This window comes from Lissotriton vulgaris, chromosome 1_1 (genome assembly GCF_964263255.1).
Source record: "Lissotriton vulgaris chromosome 1_1, aLisVul1.2, whole genome shotgun sequence".
NCBI classification, from domain to species: domain Eukaryota; kingdom Metazoa; phylum Chordata; class Amphibia; order Caudata; family Salamandridae; genus Lissotriton; species Lissotriton vulgaris.
This window is the reverse complement of record NC_141685.1, coordinates 492314936-492340841: the sequence shown is the minus strand read 5'-3', so window position 1 is coordinate 492340841 and position 25906 is coordinate 492314936.

Genomic DNA, 25906 nt, shown 5'->3' with positions numbered 1-25906 from the left:
CATCCTGGTCTTCTTAAATCTAGCAGTGTTTACCAGACTTGCACTGGAAGAGTGAACATTTCTCCCAGGATTATGCCAGGTGAGTTTCTCCTGCATGAACACTGGACCTTGACCATGCACTGCTCAGAACACAATACAGAGAGATTTGAATTGAATTCTCTCATTGATTGGTAGCCAGTGGAGGTCCTTTAAAGCTGTCGTCGTCAAGGACCTGCACTACCTATTTAACGCCAGTTTAGCTGTCAAGGACTGGATCCTCTGCAGTTTCAATAGCACTGATTGTGGTGCTCCTAGATACAAAGAGTTGCAGTAGTCCAGTCTTCTTAAAAATATACTCCTCACTGCTAGGGGTCTTGTGACGCTAGGCAGTAATGGTAAAATCTGGCGTATTGCTCTTAACAATGAGAAGCAAGTGCTAACTGTTTTATTGGCTTGGGACTCCATTTGAAGGTTGTCATCCATTAAAACCTCTAAATTACGTACTGTTCTTACCGGAACCAATGGTTTGTCCGCAGGGGGATATCTGGGCTCAAACGGCAGAGGCCGCATCATTTGGCCGTATAGCAGTATGCAATCTCCGTTTTTCCTTCATTAAATTGTAAGGAGTTTGTCCCGAGCCAATTGGAGGTCTGGTGGATGCACTCCTGAAATGTCTCTATGGATACTGCTTGATTTAATTCTATGGAAAACACCAGTTGTGTGTCGCCCGTGTAATTGACTAGATCAATTCCAAAAGATTTAATAATTGGGATCATGGGGCGCAGGTATATGATGAATGGAATAGGGCTTATTGCCGAGCCATGTGGCACTCCGTGACGCACAGGGGTCTTTGGAGATGTAAACGGTGAGATGGTCACTACCTGTTGTCTACCCGTCAAATATGATTGCAGCCACTTCAGCATGATTACCATATAGATTAGCACTATCAAAGCAGCCTTACTATTACCCAATTTACTTGTATTTAATTTACTGTCCTAGGAAGCATGGGAACCTAATCCAGCTTTGTCGAGATTCCAACTCAAGAGCTGCAAGTTACTGCAAATCCTACTTGCAAGTGTTTAACTTGCCATGCCACCCTAGCAACTAAGGTGGACCTCAAGCCACTGTGGTAAAATAATATCAAAAGGAGGGCAGGGTATGGAGCTCGAGAAAGCTGGCGGCTTGAGCATGCACCTCCTCATTGGAGACAAATAAACAACAGAAAAACAAAGCTTTAAGATTTAATTTAAGGCTCCAAAAGTGATTGTGGACACCACTCGTCAGAGAGACCACGTTCTTTTGCATCTCTGGTATTTTTACCCAGTCTGGAAGCAATTACGGGAACACATCAGAGCGGCCGGACCGTCCCGCTATCCCCAGCGACAGAAATGGAGCTCTGTACACCTGAGACCCCGAGGTTCCCTGGCATCAAAATAATCGCAGTATGAGCACTAGGTAAGATCCACTTTCAACCTCATCCCAAATTTAAGTGTGTGCTACCTGCTACCTAGCGATCCACTAACGAACATAATAACAAACTGTGCTTGACCGAATGCCTCATCTTCTAAAAATCAATACACGTATAACTGTTGGATGCATACTTTTGTTAGACACTCAAGCTCCTAATTTAAAAGCATGGCGATCCTGTGCAAGTACAGATAGAAATTAAAAACGCCTGCCTGCAGAGTCCTAGCCTGTATGACATAGTTAATGCCACCGGAAAAACTGAGGGCATTTTGGATGTGAATCAGGTGGCACAAAATGACAGACGGTTCCCAAATAACTCTGCACACAGTTTGACATCCAAACAGAGCACACTGTTGTGGAGAGACCACTTCAGCTCTGCTTGAAATCCATACTAAGAACTCTGTCTAATGGCATGAATCAATACATTTGAAAGTGGTGAAGGCACATAGGGGCAGATTCACAGAACTATATCAATACAAAATCCTAAACTTACTACCATTTTTGTATTCACTGAAGGCACTTACTCATTTTGGTATTCACAGAAGACACTTACTCATTTCGGTATTCACAGAAGTCAGAACTCCTAACTTTAGGACTCCTAAATGCATTCTGTGAATACCGAAAGTCTTAAAATTAGGATTTTTCTCAATTTAGTAGTTGTAAAGTTAGGACTCCTAACTTTAGGACTCCTAAATGCCTTCTGTGAATCCCGAAAGTCTTAAAATTAGGATTTTTCTCAATTTAGTAGTAGTAAAGTTAGGACTCCTAACTTTAGGACTCCTAAATGCCTTCTGTGAATACCGAAAGTCTCAAAATTAGGATTTTTCTAAGTCACAGTGCACAAAACAACCTCTCTGGAGATTTAATGATGAAACTATCTCATCAGAAAATAATAGACATCTCATTGAAGAGGACATTAGATATTTTCTCGAAGAAAATGAAAGAAGTGATACCTCTGACCTTATACACTGTGTGCCCTTAAAAACTATAGTTTGAGGGGTAATCCTTAAAATAAGATCAGACACGAATAAAGACGCAAATAACAATCCCCAGAAATTATAAAAACAGATCACAGAATAAGCAAAACAACAAATCTCTACTAGAGACGTGCTACTTTTAAATAAAAAAGAGAACAAGAAATATGAATATAATTAAATTGTAAGTGCCAGAGCTGGGGTCTGGATTAATAAACAATAGAGTATCAAACTATATCAATCTAATAAAGCTGTGAAAACTCTAGCATCATATCTGAAATCCAAGATGCAGAAAAACACAATTAACACGTTAAAAGTCTCGCAAGGCCTCGTCTATATCAACCCAAATAAAATAGCGGAGATATTTAAAGAATTTTATCGAAAGTTATATGACAAAGACACTGCACTAGATCTCTCAAAATGGCAAAACTACCTATATGAATGTGTCCTGCTCATTCTAACAGAACAAGACACATTCACAATTAATGGTTCAATACCTTCTGAAGAACTTATAGGGAAAGACTAGGTCGAGATGGGTATAATGCCAAATTTTTCAAGACTTTCACCAGCCCATGAATCCCTCCAGTACTCCACCTGTTTAACCGTTTCTCTGATACAGGACAAATTACTGGTACCCAAGCAGAGGCAATCATAACAGTGATACCAAAAGAAGGTAAAGACCCTTTACACCGTAAAATATTATAGATCTATCTCATTGATAAATTTGGATTGTAATATCTACGTCATCAATATAGCTAGCCGCTTGCATAAACATATATCCAAACTCATAAATCCCTCACAAGTAGGCTTTTTAAAGTATAGACTCTCCAGCGACAACACCGGAATTCTGTGCCATGCACTAGAGAAAGCCAAACTATCGAAATCCCCAACAATTGCCATCATGCTAGACACTGAAAAAGCACTTGATAAAGTGGACTGATCTTACTTAAAAGCAACTTTAGAGAAATGCAACTTAGGTGAGGATCTGATTCATATGATAATGGCCCTATACCATAAACTGACCGCTAAAGTAAGAGCAGGAGGCATCATTTCCTCCCCTTTAGATCTAAAATTAGCCACTAGATAAGGCTACACATTCTCACCACCTCTGTTCCATTTCTAATTGAGCCCTTCCTATGCTATCTAAGTGAAAATAAAGCCATACCAGACCGCCAATTTGGTGAAACTACAATCAACATTTCTACCTAAGCAGATGATGTTCTAATTATCTCTGAATGCGCTAACACAGCTATATCAGCCTAAATGTCCTTGATACAAAGATTCTCAGAAATTTCCAGTTATATGCTTAACAAGGACAAAACCGGGCTGTATTAAATACTTAGGAATTGAGTTCATGAAAGATCTAATCAGAATAATGAAAGTATCATTATTTAAAATATCACCACGCTACTAGATAGTTGGTCTCCAAAGTTCCTATCCTGGTAAAAAAGAGTTGAAACGTTAAAAATTATTATTACGCCACTGATCAACTATTTAATCAGCATGCTCCCCTTAACCCTCTCTAATGACTTTCTAAAAAAAATTGACAACATCTTTACCTCTTTCCTCTGGCAAGGGAAGAAACTGAGAATATCACTTAAGAAGCTCCAATTATCCAAAGAGAAAGAAGAATTAGACCTTCCAACTTTCGGAATTATCAAACGGCATACCTTTGTAAACAAGGAATCTATTGGTTTGCTAATGATCTAGATTATCTTCCGACCTGGGTGAATATAGAGAAATCACTTTCAAACATTCCACAATCATAACAATGACCATTACTCAGCTCCCATGCTCTAAATATATCATCTAAACTATGAAACAAGCCCTCCTGCATATAGATTGCCTATCCCAGATACAAAATACAAAGTCCAATATGACTTCCCCATGGTATAACCCCATTTTTAAAATAGATGGACAAATGACATACTGGCAAAAATGGTTGAATTATGGTATCAATTTGATTAAAGACCTCTTTGAGGAATAAGTACCACAACCTTTCTCTAGCCTGCAAACACGTTTTAGTTTAGACCCCCTGGACATCTATAAGTTCTTGAAATTAAAAGCTCAGGTAAGGAAACACTCATTACATCCCTTACATCCATCAGTTCTCACACTGAGGAGCTAGCTCTTAAAATCTGGACATAAGATATATAAATTACTACTCCCAAATCCAAGTAAATCACATTCCCATTAAAAGCTGAAATGGGAATCAGAACCAAAATTCTAAAAATATATATTTTGACTGGAAAAGTATACACAAAACAAGATTTCACCTTCACTAGCACAGACAAAATACATGATCATTAATGGAACATACTGGATGCCTTCCAGAATATTGAAACTCAATATCTTGCAGAGCCCGAATTGCTGAAACTGCAAGCTACATGAAGTGGAATCAGCCCATATGCTCGTCCATTGTCTCACTATAAAAAACTACTGTGACTAAATATTTAGCTGTATAAAAAAATACCTTCAATATTGAGCCTCCAGAGAATTTTCATATATCCTCTTAGGCTATCTGGATCCTCAACTGCATGATGAGAGTGACTGCTTTCTTTTGGACTTACGCTTGCATGCAAACTAGTTCTTAATATTTGGAAAAATGCCAAGCTGGTCACCTTTAGGATGTGGCAAGAATGGCTCTCCTTTCCTAGAGGCGCTGATAATATATATCTACAACTATCACCATGGCGATCACCAAGTAGAAAGATGTGGGATTCACTTGATGCAATTTTCTTTAGCTATGATCCACCCTGAATGACCATACACCCACAGTATGCTTCTGGGAGTCCGGTGTGGCCTAGTAACAATCATGAGATAAATAGGTCACAGCAGGGCATAGCTTAAAGTAGGGTCATACTTCTATAAGTCAATTAAGGCTGGTACATTTTTCTCCCTTACATTTTCTCCTCTAACTTAAGTTTATATTTTCGTTTCTTTTTTCAAGTTCCACCACCTTCATCATATACTCAGCTCTGACATGCTTTAAACCCTGTTCTAGATGTGCCTATCGAATTTTTGTAGGCATTTTTAGTCTTATGTATACCTACTCATAAGTGTCCATCATCCTATTCTTTAATCGTATATCTCCCTCGCATAAGCATATTTTCTTTGTATATTCTTTGGTGTGATCTTTATAATTTTTGTATGTTTATACTTTGTTCCTCATTTCGAAACTCTTAATAAAAATTACCTGAAATAAAAAGAGTGTTTTTAGTTTCCTTGTTAGAGGGTATTTCAGTTTGTGGTGCTTTAATGTGTGATGAACAAACATTTCTTGGTACAAGCTGGAGCCCTCTAAAGTGATAAGTATAAAGATTACTTTTTTTACTCTTAAAATTTGGGGTGCCAGAGGCAGGTTGACTGATGTTGAACCTCTCCTATGACTTATCTTTTTAAAAATTGTAGTTTTTCATTCACTAATGATAACTATAAGTAATTGGATTCAGCACAAGTCTGGAAGCAGTAAATACCAGACATGTAAAGAATTATAAAAGATCTAATGTTGATGGTTGCTGTTGGGCCTGGCCCCAAGATGGCTGCACCCATGTGAGGCTCTTTGTGCTTAGGGAAATTATCTATATATGTGAGAGACAGGGTAGATAGCGAGTGGCAGGTAAAAGCTGTTCTCCTGGAATCACCCTGTCAGCTGCTGCCTCTGCTGCTGTGACCTGACCAGGAGAATTGGACCAAAGGCCTGTGAGCCCCAAATTACAGTCTGTGCATCCCAAAATGGCAGTCCCAGCAGTCTAACTGCATTGTAAGACTGAGAAATCCACCGCCCCAACCTACCGAATCTTTAGGAGGCTGCAAGGAGAGCCACAGATGCCACAGGGACAACCAGCATGTGAGCGCTTGACCACTAGCTTGTGTTGAACAAATGGCAGCCTTTCGGGATGTATCATCTCAAAAGGCCATCGCACAATAGGAATCGCACAATTTGCGATTCCCTATTCTTCTAATGCATTTAAGGAATCGCAAATTGCGATTCCTTAAATGCAATGCTTGAAGCACCCAAGTTGTTCGGTTTTGCCTTTAGGAATAGCAAATTACCACCAAGTTCAAGTTGGTGGTAATTTGCAATTTCTTGGAAAAATTCATTTTTTTGCATTTTTTAAAGCGCAATATGTGCGCCACATGTGCACACATGCATATTTTAGGGGTGCAACAGGGTGTCCTTTTGACACCATTGCACGCTAATGGGTATGCGCAAATTGCGAATGTCTTCCTATTCATTCCTATGAGCATCTTGGCCCATTGGAATGAATGAGAAAGTATTCCTTAATTGCGAATTACTATTTGCGATTCGCAATTAAGGAATACATAGGAATCGCAATTCATATAGCGAATCCTACATACATTGGCTTTTGCGAGTCCTTATTAGCGAATCGCTAAAATTCACTGTTAAGGACTTGCAAAACGCTTTCTGATATGTATACCCCCAAGACACCTTTCTAGGACTTACCAGAGAGAAACACAACCTTGTTCACAAGGGTAATCCGATATCCATCTTCCAAGTTTTTTCTCTAGATGTCCAAGCGGTGAGACAGGAATGAATGCCAATAAAATGCAAGCTACAGTGGGTGGGCATTCCTTACACCATTCTGTATCCCCCATGACTAAAGATCACACATCGTAACAAAGCTTAAGCGTTTCAAGACCCACATAGTGCAACCCCATTCATGAAACATTTAATCTGTGAAACTGGTGCATCTTCCTCAGTAAAATCCCCTAAGTTGGACGGCACCTTAAGTGAGGTGGAATGAGGTCTTCAGCGACACTAGCAGGCTTCCCCTCTCGCCTGTGGCAACTTCAGGATACTGAAGTCTGCTGTAGTGTGTCCCACGGTGACATCTTACTTGCTGAACTTTCAGAATCTGGAATCTGTAAGCCATAATGTGGTAACTGCACTTGAAAGGCAGGCACTGGTCGGTGGTTTCAGACACCGACCATCTTGTTGCTTGCACACCTTTCTCTTTCTCCGAGGCAGATGCCCCTCAGCATAGGGCATTAGTCAATCAGCACTCTAGTTTCCACCTGGGGTAAACCCCTTTTAAATTGGGACAGTTTTTTTATTGTGTATGATTGTGTTTGCCCCCTGTTGGTGGTGGAATGGTGAGAGTGGTAGGGAGTAGTTCACTGGCTTGTTGGGAAGGCTACTGTAAGTGAGCGAGGGTAGTATGTTAGAACACACAACAACCACACGCACAATTCACCACAACTTGAACAGCGTGATGATATGGACTCTTGTGTAGGAGAAGTTGAGTGCTCACTCTTGTTCTGTAGCTAGGTCAAGTTTCAAGTTTATTTCACGTTTATTCGGACCGTTTGGTCCACAAACAATACATGTCGCTAAAAAATTCATCCAACAAGTTAAACAAAACATTTCATTAACACACATAAAATCACCTAAAACGTATTTGATCTAAAAGCCCACAATTATCTGATCTAAAAATAGCTATTTGTTAAAACTTGTTAAAAAGATATAAAACTGCCTTAACTTTTTGCATATATTTCCCCATAGCCACAGCAATATCTAAATGGGCCATTTTTGTCATTAGTATCACAGCCTGGGTTCTAGTTTTAATCTCATATTTCATAACAATTGGTTTTAAAAATGTAATACGTAAATCCAAAAACTTCAGACAGTCAAACAAGATGTGCAGCATATCACATTTGGACCCCAGAAAGCAAATGCAGCTCCCCTCATCATTGATCATAGCCCGCTTTACAGAGTTGTTCATATAACAAGGGTTTACCACAATTCTTACCCTCAGAACTTCATTTCGTAATTTGCGGTCAGGTAACTTATCAGTGTTGGGGAAGCATTGACCAAAATTCCATGCATCGATCATAAAACAGATCGAAGTGTTACTTGCAAGATAGATTTTGTCCTGTGCATGCGAGACTTCCTTACCCGTCGACCTAAATAACTTTTTATCGATATTAGCCACGGAGACAGTAGAGCATACATTAACGTTCATCTTCTTGCATAACTTTGTTATTATCCCCCTGGTCTCTCTTGCCCATTTTAGTTCACTGTCCTGAATTTCATTTTTGCACCATTGTGATATTTTGGTTATTGCGCCTATTTCTAGGCGTTGCCAAAAGTGCAATAGGGCCATACCAACTTGCGTACCACATGAAGTCAGGCCTAATTCCAGTCTTACTGCCTGAACGATTGCTGACCAGGGGAGCATAAGTAACGTTTTTAGGTTTTTACCTTCTTCCACATCCCAGTTTTCCTTACCACTTAGGAACAGCAATTCAGCACCATATAAAAATTGTGGGGGTATAATAGCAGCGTAGGCTTTTAGCACTGGATTGTCGGTCAAAGCACCATAGGCTTTATTGAACAATGTCAGACCGCTAATTGAAGCAGAAGTTCTTAATTTAGATGCCTCTAAAAGGGTATTCCATTTCAGATTCTGCTCGAACCATCTATACTCTGTTACTGATTCCACTTTTTCTGACCCAATCCACCATGAGAACTCAGCTTTCCTCCTCGTGTGGTGTTTCCCACGGTGGCATCTGACTTGCTGAACTTTCAGAATCTGGAATCTGGAAGTCATAATGTGGTAACTGCAGTTGAAAGGCAGGCACTGGTCCATGGTTTCAGACACCGACCATCTTGTTGCTTGCACACCTTTCTCTTTCTCCCTGGCAGATGCCCATCAGCATAGGGCATTAGTCAATTAGCACTCTAGTTTCCACCTGGGGTAAACCCCTTTTAAATTGGGACTGTTTTTTATATTGTGTATGATTGTATTTGCACCCTGTTGGTGGTGGAATGGTGAGAGTGATAGGGAGTAGTTCACTGGCTTGTTGGGGAGCCTAGTGTAAGTGAGCGAGGGTAGTATGTTAGAACACACCACAACCACATGCACAATTCACCACAACTTGAACAGCTTGATGATATGGACTCTTGTGTAGAAGTTGAGTCCCCACTCTTGTTTTGTAGCTAGGTCACTATGAGGGCTCCTAGGGCGAGACATCCATGAAAAGGAGTGAGATGCTATATCTGAGTCTTCTGACAAGGAACGTCCCGGGACCCAACAACCCCTGGCAGGTTTGCAAAGTGCTACCATACCTAGACGGACACCGGGTAGAGGTTGCGTTCCTCCAGGAGACTCACCTTGTGGCAAGTAGCAGCTCCTGATACCCTGCTAAATGGTGCAGACATACAGTGCTCACAATGTACTCCTCCCATGTTAGGGTGCCACTGTCCTGATCAGATGCAGCATTCCCTTCAGGTTACTCCACAAACTAAATGACCAATAGGGGTGAAGATGTAGACTTTATCAAACAGATGTGCAGCAATGTCCTCTGGCACAGTGCTGTGGGGAGAAGACTTTAATCTGGCAATCAACAGACAAATAGAGTATTCCAATACTAGCACCCAATCGCATCACTAGGCTGCTTTGATGTTCGCTGCTGCTATGGCAACTGGGGGATTAGATGATATATGGTGTTTGGACAAACTGACAACAAGGAGGGGACTGCACATGTAACATGGACATTCCTTGACTATTTGCTGGGTATGTGACTGGTATGCACATGAGTGGACCAAGTTCCCCCACACCCTCAGACCATGCCCCAATAAAGCTTGCACTGGTACTTCCAGCCCTGAGGCACTGGGCTTTCACCTGACCAATATTTCTGCTGTCCCTTTTTGATAATGCATTCAGGGAAGAGGGACAGTCTAAATTCAGAGATTCTTACAGACTAATGAGGACTTGAGAACTCCATGGACACTGTCTGGCCCACCTGCGTGGCATAGGCACCTCTAAACAATATGGAGTACATGCAGCTCTGCACACCCAGTTTGACAAATTTGAGTTGGAGCTTAAATCCTTGAGAATCTTCTCTCACAGTGTCCTGATCCGTGAGTCCCGGCTCAATTGCACACCAAATTGGACAAATGTACGGTGTGCACCTGTTACAACGCATTTTTTACAACGCACTACCGTTACAACGCATCTATTACAACGCAGGTACTGTTACAACTCATGTTTTTACAACGCATTTTTTTACAACGCAGGTACCTTTACAACGCATACCATTACAACGTAAGTATTGGTAAGTATATAATTATTTTTTAAATGTTATATTTTTGGGGTAAAGGGGTATTTTTAGGGGTTAGGGTCAGTTTTGGGTTTTAGGGTAAAGGGGTATTTTTAGGGTTCAGGGTCAGTTTTGGGTTTTAGGGTAAAGGGGTATTTTTAGGGTTCAGGGTCAGTTTTGGGTTTTTGGGTAAAGGGGTATTTTTAGGGTTCAGGGTCAGTTTTTAGTTTTTGGGTAAAGGGGTATTTTTAGGGTTCAGGGTCAGTTTTCAGTTTTTGGGTAAAGGGGTATTTTTAGGGTTCAGGGTCAGTTTTCAGTTTTTGGGTAAAGGGGTATTTTTAGGGTTCAGGGTCAGTTTTTAGTTTTTGGGTAAAGGGGTATTTTTAGGGTTCAGTGTCAGTTTTCAGTTTTTGGGTAAAGGGGTATTTTTAGGGTTCAGGGTCAGTTTTTAGTTTTTGGGTAAAGGGGTATTTTTAGGGTTCAGGGTCAGTTTTCAGTTTTTGGGTAAAGGGGTATTTTTAGGGTTCAGGGTCAGTTTTCAGTTTTTGGGTAAAGGGGTATTTTTAGGGTTCAGGGTCAGTTTTCAGTTTTTGGGTAAAGGGGTATTTTTAGGGTTCAGGGTCAGTTTTCAGTTTTTGGGTAAAGGGGTATTTTTAGGGTTCAGGGTCAGTTTTCAGTTTTTGGGTAAAGGGGTATTTTTAGGGTTCAGGGTCAGTTTTCAGTTTTTGGGTAAAGGGGTATTTTTAGGGTTCAGGGTCAGTTTTCAGTTTTTGGGTAAAGGGGTATTTTTAGGGTTCAGGGTCAGTTTTTAGTTTTTGGGTAAAGGGGTATTTTTAGGGTTCAGGGTCAGTTTTCAGTTTTTGGGGTACAGGGTAAATTAAAATTAATTTTTAATTAAATTATTTAATAGTAAATAAATTAATTTAAATTACATTACATTATTTTTGGGGTTTAGGGTCAGTTTTGAGTTTTTGGGGTACAGGGGTACAGGGTAAAAATAAATTACTTTTTAAAAAAAATTACAATAATTAATTTAAATTAATTTAAATTAATTTACTTAAATTTATTTTGGGGGTTGAGGGTCAGTTTTGAGTTTCTGGGGTACAGGGGTACAGTGTAAAAATAATCTATTATTAATTTTAAATTAAATTAATTAACGGAAATTAAATTAAATTAAATTACCTTAAATTATATTTTTTAAATTTCATTTACGATTATAATATTAATTTTAATATATACTTACCAATACTTACGTTGTAATGGTCTGCGTTGTAAAGGTACCTGCGTTGTTAAAAAATGCGTTGTAAATACATGCGTTGTTACAGTATCCGCGTTGTAAAATCCGCGTTGTAACGGTATGCGGAGTAAAAGTCCGCGTTGTAACATCATATATCCCAAATGTACTATGCTTGCAGACCAGGAGCAGACAAATTCTTACAAATACTCTAAAGCCAGGGCCTACGATGAGGCAAAGCAGATTAGCAGGATGCTGGCAGTGCTCCTGCATGTCCTTCGAGCAGCCCCGGCAATCCGTCCAGTGTAAAGCGATAATGGGCAGACTATTTATGAGGCTGAAGATATCCTTGCGGAATTCGTATTTTTGTGTTCTCTACACCTCTCACACGAGCATGTCCTCTGGTGAATACAATGCATACTTCGACCATATCACTATTGCATGGTTAGAGGGCCTTCCCAGACAATTCCTGAATGCCTTCCTGACTCGGAACAGTGATGTCGGGGCTTCCAACTTGCAAGGTGGTAGAGAGCGATGAATTGTCCATGGAGCTCAATAAAGCCTACGCACATCTGCTAGAATCCTACTGTTGAAAGTCTACAATGAGTCACTAGAAGGGGTGTCCTCCATTCCTCCTTTAGGTAGCCCACCATTATTTGTCTTTTAAAGCCTGGAAAGCCTGCAGCGCAATATAACTCTTAAGGCCCCCTGTTTCATAAACATTGACATGAAGAATCTTGCCATGGTCTTGGCGAATCAGCTTTTGCTCCTCCTGTCGGATTTTATTTTTCTCAGCCAGGCAGGATTCATTCTGAGCAGAACCACCTCTCGCAACCTTTGTACCTCATTTGCCACAATTCACCAACTAAATGTGCATCTAAATGTAATGGCTGTCTTCGATAATGCCACAAAGGTCCTTAATTCCCTGGAGTGGCAGTTCTCTTTTGCCGTCCTCACCATGATGGGCTTCCCTGCTAGTTATGTTTGCTGGGTTACGCTGCTTTATATCTGGGCAATCTCAAAGGGTGCAATTAATTTTTTTCATATCTTTACCACTAGGCATTGGCTAATCTCCCCGCTACTATATGCTATCTCCTCCAAACCCCATGTGTGTATGATGTGACAGCTGAATGGACAGCTTGCTTTAAGCCTCACCCTTGCAATCTCCTCATATCATTATATGTGGAAGAGAGCAACTTATATCTCTGTGAGGCAGATTGCAACCTCAGTCCCGTTATCAGGGAATTCACAATGTTCAGAGAATTGTCGGTCATATCTATAAATTGAAATAAATCTATGGTTTTCCCCTTACCGCCACCCCCCCAGAGGTTGACTTGGAGTTTCCTATCTCCTGATGTGCGTCACATATACAATTCCTAGTCTTCTGGATTAGTCAAGAAAACACAATCTGTGTTGAGCAAAAACTAAATGGAGGACCAGGTCAATCAATGGTGGCATGGACTTATCTCTCGGATAGGGTAGCTAACCTTGATGAAAATGGATGTCCTACCTCTGCTGCTGTGTCTAGTCTACAATGTCCCTTATCTGCCTGAACAAGCAATTTTTTACCACACTATGCTCAAATATGATTTCGCTGGCATGGGTAGTCAAGCAACCCCGGATTTGTTGAGAAATACATTGCCCTATGAGTGGGGTGGCCTCACTGCACCAGAGTTCAAGCTATATTATATAACTGCGCTCAGGCCCACTTTGCTCCGTCCCTTGCCCTACATGGCACTCTCCGTAGCAGTAGAACACAAAACCATATCACCTCATCTACTGGGGGCAGTGAGTGGCTCAGACACAGTATGCGGACAAACTGAAATTAACATAGTAGTGTCTACCCAAAGAGTCTAAGACCATATTTGCTGCAGATTGAAGCTTCCCATGCTATATGTGCCAGAGCAATCACTTACACATTACCCCTTGTTCCAACTTACCCAGGAGCCAATGGTTCTTAGTAGGCAAAGAAACTGGGGCAGGTGCACGATGGGAGATGTATACCCAGATGGGCATGTTATTGACTATGACTCCATCAATGATACCATTGGCTGTTCCACACTCGATCAGTTTACATATATTTCTGATTGAGAGCACTCAGGAAAAACCACAGTCCTGAGTTCCCACAGATACCTCAGACTTGTGGAGCCCTGGAAGAGATCATTACCCAGATATCCCCCAAATACCTTGGACAGTTTACCAGACTAGGCTCGACAGAGAGGAAGATCTGGGAGGACATATTCCAGAAAAAGAATGTTCATATTGCTGTAGGCAAACCATGAAACGGTCCCCTAATGGCAGACTACTACTCATACATTTTACATTTTTATACTACCTTTATCGGTTGCCTTGCTAAACCCTTCTTGCATGTCAATTTCATACACCTATCCTAGAACTGCCCATCCATTCATAATTACTGGTTCACTATCTTTGATACCATTATGGGATAGTTGATTTAGCATTCAAGTGCTCCCCTAAAATGGGCTATACTGCAGTGTGCACCGTTTTGTCACTATCGCCTTTCTGTCGGCTAAGCAGAGGGTGGCGTGCCCATGGGGATCGGACAAAATCCCCACTGCTATGTCATGATTGTTAGACATGGGTCTTTGCCAGGAGGAAATGGAATTCTACTTCTTTGCCTTACCACAAGTTATCAGGCCTAGTAATATATAGGGCCCACTATACTCCTACTTGGCAAAAGATGATACACTCACTGTCTGATGCTAGAGGGAGCTCAAACCATTGCCTGGATGAACCAAGCAGGTAAGGGCTAATGTGTTTTGATGTGATTGCCACTGGGCTTTTGACATGGTGGGAGGCTATCAGGGCTGATTACAGTTGGATGACTACTGTACTAGGTTGAGGGACGAGTGGCCGGTTACCCAGCCCCACCTGGGTTGTAATTGCACTGTGTTATGTTATCTTAGGCTTTCTGTTCTTTGTAACTAGGATCTGCTGGTACCTGCATGTACTTTAATGCTGAATATTATGCAATGCTATGCTGTTTGAGGATGATATTTCAATAAAACTGAAACAAATCTAATGTCAGAAAGTTTGTATTCTCCTCAAAGTCAGTGTTTCCACTTGCAACCGTGTTTCCACCTAGTGGCAGTGATCCTCCTGGACCTCAGTGCGGCCTTCGACACTGTAGACCACCCCACCCTAATCCAACGACTGGGAGAAATTGGATTAAGGGGTATGGCCCTGAAGTGGCTAAAATCTTTCTTATCAGGCCGTTCCTTCCAGGTTTGGGAGAATGACAGCCACTCACCTATCATCCCCCTCCGCTGTGGAGTGCCGCAGGGCTCATCTTTGAGCCCTACGTTATTCAACGTGTACATGGCCCCACTGGAGAAGCGGGTTAGTTCGTTCGGCGTTTCAATTATCAACTACGCCGACGACACCCAGTTGGTGGTAACCCTCTCACATCCCCATCACGCCCCCTCTGATCTCCACAGTTGCCTCTCCGAAGTCCACCGATGGATGAATCTTTCATCATTAAAGCTGAACGGGTCAAAGACCGAGCTACTCATGTTGGGTCATAAGGGGCCCTCCCTGCCACCCCACCTCTGGCCCAGTTGCTTGGGTGACCCCCCTGCTCCCAAGGACGAGGTCAAAAGCCTAGGCGTGTGGATCGAGAAGGACCTGAGCTTCAAAACTCAGGCAAAAAAGACGGCAGGGACATGCTTCGGTCTCCTCAGAGCCTGTAGGAAGATCTTCCCCCTGCTCCCCGCAAACGCAAGGAAGCTCCTCATTCAGGGCCTTATCCTGGCGAGATTGTACTACTGCAACGCCATCTACCTGGGAGCTCCTGAAGCCACCCTTAACACGTTGCAGAAAGTCCAAAACGCCGCCGCCCGCCTGCTTACGGGCACACCGGCAAGATCCTCTGCCAAATCAGCTCTTAAGTCTCTACACTGGCTCCCAGTCAGAGAAAGGGTCGCCTTCAAAGCCCTCTGTCTGGCCCACAAAACCCTTAACAATAACGGCCCCCCCTTCTCAAGGAACTCTTAATCCCCTACAAGGTGGAAAGGGATCTCCGGTCCAGCGGAGAAAACTTCATCTCAGTCCCCAGAGTCAATAAAGCCAAGACCGGTGGACGTCGTTTCTCGGTCCACACGGCCAAACACTGGAATCACCTCCCACGAAGACTGAGGACAGAATCGGACCACCTCCAATTCAGGAAATCATTAAAGACTCTCCTCTTCCCTCAAACATAACTCTTTAGACGGCTGAAACCCCTGGAGATGCAGGTTAGCGCTGGGATGCTCATTGGGTTACTACGCGCTTTACAAAACCTTTAAATAAATAAATAAATAAAACAGGGAGTTTGTCAGATAGGTATCTTGGAGACTTGTGGGATTCAAATTCATAGTCATGCTGTTTTAAGCTATATAGTACACTGAAGGTAATGAGAATTGTAATTATATGGTAGATGGACTGCCTGCTTTAGTTGTTTGTCGTCTAGTTGTCATGTTCTGCCTAGACATCAGTAGGAGCTATTTTTCGCCAAGAAAAGTGTGACTTCAGCATTGTGCAAGATGGCTGCCTAGTAACGAGAGCTGGGGCAGCTGGGATCAAGAAATCATTTCTGTAACCACTCACGGCTCTACAGACGGCATTGAAGCAATGTTAAACTTCGTTGATGACATGGTGAGTTGTTGGAACTGTATTTTTGGAACTTCTTTCACTCTACCCGCATCAGTCATCGCCTATAATTTTCTCTCATTGTGGAGAGTAGCACCTGCCATTTTGTGAGGCGGTGAGAGCGTTTCTCATCCGGCCGCCTTTATACATATAGGAACATCACCTTCAACCAGAAATCTAATCTAACATTAATGAGCGATTATAAACTGTAGCTAACAATTGTCAATTGCACAAAGAAAAGTAAAATGCACTGTATTGAGGACGTATGTATGGTACATCCAATTATAACACGTGATCAGGCAGACCGCTCAGCTGAACGTGCCGCCTGAGCGTTCCTAATGGGCATTGGTTGCTACCTGTAAACTGAGAAATGTGTGATAGCAAATTTCTTTTTTTTTTTAATCTTTTGGAACGTCCAAATGCTACATATTACACATCGTTTACTAAAACTCTCCCAATATACGTTCACATCATGCTTTGCCACTGTTTTGAAGTGCAATTGATTTCTTTTATTTTTTTCTGCACATATTGACCCAATCTTTTCCACACCATCTTACCAGATTTATGTTAACTGGCGCATCCCCAGGGATGCGCCAGTTAACGTGCGCCACAGTGCGCCACAGCTCCGCCTCCCATGGTGCGCCGCATTTATAATGCGGCGCACCATGGTGCAAAAACGGCACAGATGCGTGACGCATCTGTGCCGGAAATGTGGCGCATTGCTGGAGTTGCGTCGCAAGCGTGACGCAGCTCCAGCAAGGCTCGGGGGTGCCCCATCTACACAATGCTGCATCAAGACCTACGCCTGCTTCAAGCAGGCGCAGGGTTTTGACGCAGCATTGGCCTGAAAGTGACTGAGTGAAATCTCATAGATTTCACTCAGCCACTTTCAGGAGGTGTTCCTGCGCAGGAACGCCCCCCCCCCCTGCGCAGGAACACCTCCTTATGGCGCAAGGCTTTACAACGTGACGCATCTCCTAGATGCGTCACGTTGTAAATAGGGCGCATTGTTTGCGCCGCAGTTGCGTCAAATAAAGTGACGCAATTGCGGCGCAAGGGCATCATAAATCTGCCCCTCAGTTTTTATGGGAAAAACTAGGAAGCTGAAGCTGAGTAGTCATGTTAGCTCTCCAATAATAGACACTGGTAACCTTTAGCATAACATGGAAGATGGTTTATTCAAAGGCTTGACACTGCTCCGGTGGTAATTAAAAAATCATCCACACCTACTAACTAAACCAAACAAACGACCTACGAAGGACCTTCCTAGTCCAGTCCAGACTAATCTAATAGCTGTGAAATTAATAATTGATGACATTTGTACTCTAAAGCCTTTTATGGGAGAAACTACTAAAAGATTACAACATTTGATGAAAAACTATCCTCTTTCGAAACATGAGTTTTGGATAGGGACTAACATGTCAATGATCTCCAAAATGCCATAGTGAGAATTGATAATTTGACATTTGTAGATCTCCAATCTTTTTTTTGTTTTTAATTTCTTTTAATTTGAACAGGTAACATATCAAATAATACCTTACAGACAAATTCAGATATCATTATCGCAGATTATAATTTTAGATCCGGAATATATCTCCAATCGAGGAAGCAATATACAACATTATATCCCTCTCTCATGCTTATTAACAACTTGCGAACAATGTGTAATCATACAGTGTAATGAGCGCGGCCATTTGCCATTGATATCCTGCTTTTCAGTAGCATGCCAAACTTTCGAAGTGATTAAAATGATTGGTGCTTCGAAAAAAAAACCCATATCCATCAGGTGGCATTCAATTCAGATCCATAGTTGGTCGAACTGTAGGCGGCTTACATATGTCCCCCTGTATGTGTTCCATTTTTGCCAAATTTGTGACCATGTATTTCGGCATCCTCGTGAAATATAATTAGTTTTTTCAGTGAACATGCAATGATCCATGTCATTTTCCAAAATCCTCGGGGACAGTTTTTCTCTCGCCCCCCACAATTTTGCTATATTTTGTTCGGCCTTCATCGTTCCCAATGATACCCATATCTTATCTTTGATCTTTAGATCTGTAGGGTCACTAATATTTAAGAGACATCATTTTAGGTTGCAGTAGGTAGCTATCCCCATGCTTTCGGTCATACAGTTCGTTACACTCTCCCAATAGCTCTGGATTAACGGACACTCCCAAGTATATGTATAAATGTACCATCAAGCCCACATCCCCTGACACAAAGTCCGTCCTGCCTAAAACCCATCTTCATTAATGTTGGTCCTGAATAATATATTCTATGTAATATTGTGAGTTGAACAAGTGTCAATCTGGATGAGATTGCTGTTTCTTTTGGCGATGATAGTGCTTCTAGACTTTCCTCATCATCCAGCCCGGCCACATCGTGGTCCCAGTGGGAACAAAGTCGGAGAAGGGTATCAGGGGAATAATCTATCAGTTTTTTATATATGATGGAGATTGCCTTCTCCGGGAGGTGGCCATCTAGTACACTGTGCTCAAGCGGTGAGGATTCAGGCGGGTTGTCACCCGTAGGTATCACCAATTGTAACGCATGGTTAACCTGGAGATATCCGTAGTGGTCTGAAGCCTCCAAGTCATGGTCGACTCTCAGCTGGTAAACGGAGAGTATCCCTCCATCCCTCCATAGGTCACCTACAGAGGATATGCCAATTAAGTCCCATTCATCAAATCCTTTTGTGCCTCTCAGATTCCCTAACTGGGCTGTGTCCCAGACTGGGGTGGCCAACGTGATTTTATCATTCCACCCCAAGCTTAGAGTGGCTTCTCTCCATACTGTAACTGAGTGGATGGTAGGCCCCGTTAGTTTCAATTTAGAAGGAGTAACATACAGAGCTCCCCCGTAATTCCCCCCAGGTAACAACCATCTGTCCATGCAAAACCCGGGATTTATCTGTGACCCGTACATACACTGATTGATGGCCGTGAGATGAGCTGCCCAATAATAACGATGAATGTTGGGGAGGCCAATACCTCCGTCGTACCACCGCCTTGTGAGCTTAGCCAGTGACACTCGGGGAGGCTTTCCCTCCCACAGGAGCTCCCTCAAAATGGAATCAATGGATTTAAAATATGCTTGCGTTACCAGGAATGGTGCATTTTGGAGGGCATAAAGGAAACAGGGGAGTGACATAATTTTAAACAAGGCGGACTTCCCCAGGAGGGACAAAGGGAGCGATTTCCAATGTACTACATCACTTTTTAGGAGCTGCAAAGGGTGAAGAAGATTCTGACGATATGTGAGTGTCAAGTCTCTGGAGACATAAATTTAAAACTGGTTGGGGCAACCGTTATTGAGAAACCTCTGGGTAACATTGTTTTTTTCCTGCACAACACATATAGGATCGATTTAGACCAGTTGATGGTGTAACCTGAAAATTCCCCAAAAACCAAGATATGAAGCACTTAATTTAGAGAGGCTGCCGGTGAGACCAGGTAGAGAAAAACATCATCTGCTTAAAGTGATATATGGTTCTCCCATTCTGGCGCCCATTTCAACCCTCTAATGATTAAATCCCTCCTTATCCATATTGCCAGTGGTTCCAAGATGAGGGCAAAAATTAATGGGGAAAGGGGGCAACCCTGACAAGTACCCCTACCTAGATCAAATGGGGTTGACCACTATCGGTGCCAGGGGGCCAGCATAGAGGAGGGGTACCCAGTTCAGAGAGCCAGGGCCAAATCCTAGTTTTCGCAACACTGCTAACATGTACGACCACTCAATTGTATCAAAGGCCATAGCTGAGTCAAGCGATACTACCACTGACACCTCCTGAATAGTTTCAGACCTAGCCAGAACTTTGTGAAACCTCTGCAGATTGAGTGAAGTATACCTGGATGGCATAAAGCCAGACTGGTCGGGATGTACGAGTTTTGTGATCACTGTCAAAAGCGAGTATCCTGGCCAATATCTTGGCCTCTGCCTTTAAAAGCAATATTGGCCTATAGGAGGAGCACTGGTGGCTCGGTTTGCCTGCCTTCTGACTCTCCTGGAACATTTTAACTAAATATGGTGCGATTTTGCTTGCGGTCAGTTTATATAATTCGACCGGAAAGCCGTTAGGACCAGAGGCTTCCCCCCCATGCAAATCGTGAATACCTTTTGCAACCTCTCCGGCCTCTACTTCTCTGTCCAAGTCAGATGGCTCATCTTCAGAAAGTCTAGGAAGAGGGATATCATGGAGCATTGAGATCACCTCATGTTCAGTGTATTTCGGACGAGAGGTGTAAACTTCCTTGTAGTACTTGGCAAACTCAGTGGTAATAACTTGCGAGCCAGAGTTCAAGCGTCCATCTTCAGTGGCTAATTCCACGACTATACGACTTGCCTGGTCTCTACGGTCGAGCATTGCAAGGAGCTTACCAGCTTTGTCTCCCAACTCATTGGTTCTACATTGTGTGGAAGTTTATATCTTGTCTCTTCTGAGTCAGTCCCATCGAGATCTTTTTCCAACGCTAATATATCTATTTCCAACTGGTCAGGATCTTCACGCTTCTCCTTCTTGGAGATGGCTATTTCCAAAACAGCAGTCCCTTGTATAACTGTTTTGTACGCCTCCCATAGCACCACTGCTGAATCCCCAGAGTTCTCGTTTACATGAAAATAATGCTCAGTGTCACTGACTATTTGCTGTCGCTTCTTGGGGATTTTCAAATTCCAGGGAGTTACTGGTGCTGTTTTACCTACAATGGGTACCCCCATCTCAATCCGGGCCTACACGGGTGCCTGGTCTGAAATTCCTCAAGCTAAGTGAGTGACTTCTCTAGTGTAAACCAGCTGATCCTCATGTGTTATTATATAGTCTATACGGGATTGGGTATAACAGACCCCGAGTGAAATGTATACTGTCGCTCGGTTGGATGGAATGTACACCATATATTGGCAAGGCCCAACAAAGTCAGAAAATAATTAACCCTAGTGCGTTTTGTTGGTAGTGTCTTGGGCGGCCATCTATCCAAGCTATCTGACACTATGGAGTTGAAGTCACCCCGATAAAAAGTCTCCCTTCTAGTAGTGAAAGCAAAAGGTTGCCTAGATCTTTAAAGGCTGGACTTTGTAGTCCAGGTGGAATATACACCGAAACTAGATTAAGTGTGCGCCCTTCCCAGTTCCCAGTAATAGCTATAAATCTTCCCTAGATGGCCAGCTAAGTAGAGCTAATCTTTATCAGTAAATTCTTCCTGAGGAGAATCCCCACTCGCCTGGAACTGGAGCCAAATGCCGAATGTGCCACCATCTTGAACACCCAACGAGTCAAGGCCTGACATGTATTACCCAAAATATGCTTTTCCTGGAGTAGCACTACATCTGGCAGATGTCTTTTGATATATTGCAATACAATGCCTCTCTTGATCTTGTCCCGGAGCCCATTTACGTTCCAGGACAGCAATTTACATCCTGCTATACGTGGCATGCCCATGGTATAGTGGGTATGCAGCTAAGGCCATCCACCTGACACCCAATAGGGGCACTCATTCTAAACTTGCGAAATTGGGGCTTTGCAGTATAGTGGAACCTACCACAAATGGCAACAATCCCCGGCATGCAATGTAATTCAATGTTCTCTTAAAACTTCCTTCCCCTCCCTACCTTGCACGTTTAAGCTCCCAATAGTGATGTGGTGAATGCGATTATAAGCTAAGCTACGTCGTGCACAGGCATCCCACCCTATCAATTTACCAAACTCTACCCTCCTCCCTGCATGACGGAATTGAAACCTCCCGCCCCCCTAAACATGCAGAGTGCCTATCACCAACCCCTGTAAACTAATAGTTGTGTGCGACCAAATGGGCACCCGCTCCCTCTCAAAATACTTTCAATAGTCATTTAAATCAATACACTGTAGTTTCTCCAGTGTCAGGTCTTGCCTTGACCAATTGACCAACCAATTGAACTTCTTTCCCGCATTATAATTGTTAAACATTGTCTAACGCTGGTAGATAGTCTCAGACTCTGTTAAGACTGACAGTTCCTTATGGCCCCCATTAAATGAAATCAAGATACAGACCAGTCTATTCAGTTCCTCCCGGGGATGCACCATCACTGGTAGGTGTTTCTTCCTCGGTTCCTCCGGTGGCACCATCTGCTCCAAGCTTTTGAATAGGTTGTTTCTCCCCTTACTCACTCTGTGCCAACCCTCCAACCATTCTCAGGGCTCTTCCGGGGTGGTGAAGAACCAAGCTCTAAACCTCCGATTCTACTTGCAGCTTGGCTGTGAATAACAAGGCGTACTTAACATTCTTATCTCTCAGTGCACGTTTAAGTTCCAAAAAGCTACTCCGCTGCCGCTGCACTTTGAGATGAAATCCGGAAAGAAGGATATATTGCTATTTTTAAACTCCCGGCTCCCGGCTTTGGTTTGCCTACTGGCACACGATGCGCTCACTCCACCGAGAAAAAACTTGACAAGTTTACTGGTTTTAGATGACTGGTAATCAACTCCTCAATGAAGAGATCTGCTGCCGGCTCCTCCACTTTCTCTGAAACCCCAAGTATTCGAATGTTGTTGCTCTGGGAGCACCCCTCATAGTCGTGCAACTGCTTTTCCAGCCGTGCAGGACTGCAGGTCATTACTTTTTGTTGCAGGTCGGACAACTCAATGACTAGCGAGCTAGCCTTGACCTCCACCTCCTGCAGTCTCGTGTTCATGGAGCGCATATCTGCTCTAATGAGGGACACCTCTGATGAAACAGAGTCCAAAGACATATGCATCGTCGTGATAGTGGTGAGGATATCCTGTAGCGTAGGTTCCTTAGGCTCTGATTCTGTTTTTTGAGTCTATAATGGGGCATCCCTTCTACGATGTTGCGAGGTTTTTGTCCCATGCATATTTTTCCAACTTTGTGTGATGGCCTGCCGTGGTCTGGGCCTCCCCAGGTCAGCACGCACGGGATGGGTGGATGTATGACAGATGGCTTTGCGGACCCCCTGAAATCAACCGGCCCATCGTGAGCGCCCTTACCGGGACTGTCCAACATCCACAAGCCCTGAGCCCACCCCTCCCGGGGGCAGAGATGTAACAGCAATGGGGCAACCAGGCGTGGGTAGCAAACTGCAGGGACAGGAAGTTGGTCAACGTCCTACCGTAGGGCCTCAGGGCGGAAGCAATCATAACAACCCCCAGGATCCGGGGGCAGATGGGGGAGTTCTTGCTTTCTTGACGTCCCCTCGAGAGCAAGTGCTCCCAATGCCACTGGTGGGCACTCGCGGAAACTTTGTTGGGATTAAGGTCTGCAGGTATATCAGGTCCGACTCCTGCCTGCAGTCTAGGAACTGATGCGCATTGGTCACGAGGGTAGCCACCACAATCCGGCTCCAAAGCATGTCCTTAGAAAAACTGCCATACAGAGGAGGTGGACCCATGTCAAATGGAGCTCACAGTTGACCTGAGCATCCCCTCACTGCCCCAGGCACCCAAATGTGAGAGATCTCCAAACTTAATAAACAGAAATTGTTGAAACAATGTTCGCATTTAAAGTTTATCTGAAAATTACAAGAGTGTAATCCTATTGATTTCTTTCAAAACTTAAGTCCAAAATTTCTTGAAATGTCTTCTTCCACTGATTTCAACATTCAAAGAGTTCATAGTTCATGGTCCCAAAAATCTCAGTCAAACCTAGAACCGTTATATCATTTTCTAGCATACAGTAGCCTTTTGCAAGTCAGTAGCCTTTTGCAAGCAAAATGATTTTTTTTTTAAAAGTTGGTCTGACCCTAACGTTTCTTCACTCATTGTGTGGCAAAGGTTAGTGCAGATCGGAGAATGCAATTTCTGGACATCAGACTGACTTTGAGAGCCATAAATGCAATACTTGGGCTCATTCGCCCATGTTTATTGAAAGTGACTTATAAGGAAAAAACAGCTACATAGGATGACCCTCTAGTCCTCAAGAAATGTCTTCATAATTGCAGAGGAGAGGGATGGAGATGAGACTTCTACGAATGATTAATTTGTTCATGTTTATGACTTACCCACTTGATAGCATTTCTAGTTTTAAAATGATACATATGCGTGTTTTGCTTGTTGAATCTGTTCTTAAAATATACGTTTGTTCTTACAGGTCCTGTTTTGTGTGTCCTATATGGTCTTCTTTTTTTCATTTGTTATTCCTTGATATCCGGATGTTAGGAGAGATGGTGTTGTTGTTTTTATCCTCTGATGTCTCCATCCTCCTTTGATTTTTTTTGTATACCTTGGTTTGTTATTCATGGGTTATTGTCTTGACTTGCCCTGTTTTCATTCCTATTTTTCAGCTTTTTCATTTTCCGTCTCCTTCTTTCCTCCTTTCTCTTCTTTTTCTTCTGACTATGCCTTTACTATATCTTCATAGTGTGTTTCTTCTCTGCTCTGGTTTTTTACTTTGGTGAATACTTGCTCATTCATATTCATGCCCAATTATGTATTTTGTTTAGTTAAGTGTTATATACTTTTATGTCATATTTTTAACTCAGTGTTATAGGCTTTGGGAAACCCTATTAAAATACAGTTCTTTCTCACTGAGCCACTGTTAGAAATTGGGTTTCTGATTGGTAGAGATATGCACCCCGTTCAAGTAGGAACCACAATCCTACTCAGCATAAATCAGGCACTCACCATAAATTAACCTGTGCTCACCCTCTGGAAGCATGGCACAGAGCTGGCAGGCATAACCTGGGAGGCAATGTATTAAGTATTTGTGCAACTCTTCATACAGTAACATTGTGAAAACACCACAAAAAGACTTAACACCAGTTTAGATAAATGGATTATGATTTTATAAATAAAACAAGACCACAATTACTGAAATCCAAAGAGTTGATGTCAAGATATGAATTTTTAAAGATTAAAAATGAAAATAGCACTTTGAAGCAATAAGCGCCTGATGGGGTAATCTGGATGGTGCTGGACAGGGCAAAGTAAAGAGTCCAGGCTAACCACAATGGAGGCTGGGCCAGGTACTCAAGCCACGCAAGGCACACTGAACAAAAGTACCTTGATTCTGGTCACAACAGTGAGTTGCAGGGTGCAGCTGAGCGATGCGTTGCAGGTTGATCCCGCAGTCGGGGTGATGTGTTGATTTTCTCCAAATAAGGATATCGATACGCCGGTCCCAAAGACAAAGCACTGGTTTTGAGATGAGTTGGTTACAAGTACAATGTGCCACGTTACTCCACGCAGTTGAGTGGATGCGTCAACCGTCTCTACTGAAGTAGCAGCAATGCAGTGGTTTTGATGTGTCGGTTCTCATGGCGTTGCACTGGTCCTGAGTGCAATGTGTTCCTGCAACAGCAGTGATGTATTGATTCTGCCTCACACAGCACAGAATGCATTGGTTCCACTGGGGAAATCAACTGGATCCACTTCCAATGGTCCAGACACTGGAGCAGAGATTAGGACCTTTATATCCCTCAGTCTTGGAACAAGAGGCAAGCCAGCATGCCCTTGGAGATCACTCTGGGTTTTAACAAGAGTCCAGTTCTTCCGGGAAGAGGGCGGCAGGGAACAGGGCTAAACCATAGAAAAGCAGTTCTTCCAGAGCAG